General features: G+C 32.3%; 1 long non-coding RNA gene across 1 annotated transcript in view; it reads right to left on the bottom strand.

Moving 5' to 3' along the window:
- Positions 1-346: 346 nt before the first annotated feature.
- The window catches only part of LOC136853646 (uncharacterized), a 71414-nt gene continuing 69260 nt past the window's right edge, over positions 347-2500 (bottom strand). The window contains exon 3 of the long non-coding RNA XR_010857519.1: positions 347-1832. This is a non-coding gene — a long non-coding RNA (uncharacterized lncRNA). The remainder of the gene's footprint in view (positions 1833-2500) is intronic.

The following is a 2500-nucleotide window of genomic DNA, read 5'->3' on the forward strand; positions in this document are numbered from 1 at the left end:
TATAAACATATATACATATACATACATTTTATATATATATATATATATATATATATATATATATAGTAAACACACAATATATATATATATATATATATATATCTATATATATATAAACATACAATATATATATATATATATATATATATATATATATATATATATTGGAGTGCTCACGAAGGCCTTTCGACTGTCGTCCTTTACTCAGCAGTCTTTCCTTCGTGGATTTTGTCTTTATTTACATATATTCATCACGTTCCATACTTTCGTGATTCGGTTATACATACATATACATATAAATATATATATATACATAATATATAAAGTTATTTCATTTGTTTGTCACACAGCACAGGAAATGCTCCGTACAAAATAGCTATATAATAAATCTTTCCTAAAACGAACTTCGTGCGTGCCCTTCCGAGTCAAAATTCATTTGTCACATTTAATGACGAGTTTCAAAAAATGGCAGTACGAACGAACGAACAAGTTCTGAAGAGTGGTTATTAATTTGGGTTACAAATGAACTGTAGGTTTGGGATACTTTTTTTTTTAATAATATGACAACAACAAGTGACAGTATTGCTTTTTTATGAATAATTAACCACGAATTAATACTCAATTGAGTGATCTTCCAGATGCAAAATTAACATTAATAATATCAAATGTTGGTGTATTTTAATAACATTCTATCGTTAAGAACATTCTTTCAAAATTCAGCAAGATGAATAAATGAATTACGAAGATAACTCGGGCTGACAAATCTCACTTTTCAAGCCACTCCGAGTAAAATATCATAAGTGTTCCTATATTTTCCCGTTTTCTATAAATAAAACACTAACCACTTTCCAAGCTGCCCAGGCAAAGCGTCATAAGCGCTTCTATATTTTCCCGTTTTCTATAAATAAAACACTTGAACCAACACACGGCTGCACTTACATACCAAACGCATATATCTTTCAGAGAACATACATCACCTCCTCCTCCTCCTCCTCCCCCCCTCCTCCTGCAACGCCAAGTATTGGAAATCGAAGCTCTTCATTAGGGGAAAGCACACATTGGAATATGAGTAGACTTAATATAATCACCCGGTGAATTAATGAAACTTGTTCCCAAACGTCCATAACAGACCCTTCTCTACACAGCCGCTCTCCTTGGGGTACAAGCCGACTTTATATTTTCTCTGTTATTCTCTTCCTTTTTTCCTTTTTTTTTTTCCTCTTTTGTCTTCTCACTTTTGGCTCGATAAGCGCACTTGACTGTCCGGGCATTTGACATTCTCTTGCAAAACATATGCCAATAACGTCAGAGTGAAGAGTGCAGAACAGAATTCAAACTTTTCACACTGACTTAAATCAGACGCGAAAATCAGTGTACGTAACTTACATACCAAAAACGGTCAAGAAAAAGCAAAGACAACACAATGTAAAACAATAAATAATGAATAAAAATATTCCAAAAAGTTCAGTCATACAACAGAATAATAAAACTGTCTACAATACACCCTCAAAGGTGCCGCCATACAATAACACAAAGCAATACATTCTAAAAGCTTCAGTCATGTAACAGAATAATCAGAGTTTACAAAATACCCTGAAAAGTGCCGACAAACGTGAAACAATACATACAAAATATTCTGAAACCTTCATATAACAGGAAAATTACATAACCTACAAAACACCCTTAAAAGTGCCGCCACATTATAAAAAAAATATTAAAAATACACACAACTTTAATTTTAAAAACTCACGCGTCTCATGGGTACCACCACACCCTAGTTCCTCAAGATGATGGCGTAGCATCACTTACCTTAAAGGGTAGGTAGCCTCACCCTGCAAAGAAAATAAGAGAGCCTTAATTGAAATAGATAATACTTCATAAGTCTACAGGTTGATTTTATAAAATGACGATCATCCTCGTGGCTGAGTTGGAGAGAGAGAGAGAGAGAGAGAGAGAGAGAGAGAGAATTCTACTTGAATTCCTGAAGTAATTTCTGACATTAGCTGAACTGGTATCTCCATTTTACAATATATATATATATATATATATATATATATATATATATATATATATATATATATATATATATATATATATATGTAGTGCGATTAACATTCAATAAATAGCAAGCAGGGCAGTTTGATACTATTAATACCATATTTCATAATAATATTAATAAAATACGACTAATATTAATAAAAATAATAATGTACATTAAAATACGAAAATCTCTTATATCCTCCCTTGAGTTACCAGTAAAAACCAAAAAAAAAGTCACAAAAACCTATGCCTACTGTGATGAAATGAACGATACCAATCAATATAACCCCATGAAATTTCAGAAAAAAAACCCACTGATCCTCTCTATTTCGTCTCTAGGGCGATCTAAAAGGTATTCAGGTACTCTGAGGTCCAAACTTCAGAAAAACAAAACCCGCTGACCCTTTTCATTTCGTTTCTCAGACGAGTTGCAAAAATTTTCTGGTAATCTGAGGTCCGA

Source organism: Macrobrachium rosenbergii, chromosome 27, assembly GCF_040412425.1.
Source record: "Macrobrachium rosenbergii isolate ZJJX-2024 chromosome 27, ASM4041242v1, whole genome shotgun sequence".
NCBI classification, from domain to species: domain Eukaryota; kingdom Metazoa; phylum Arthropoda; class Malacostraca; order Decapoda; family Palaemonidae; genus Macrobrachium; species Macrobrachium rosenbergii.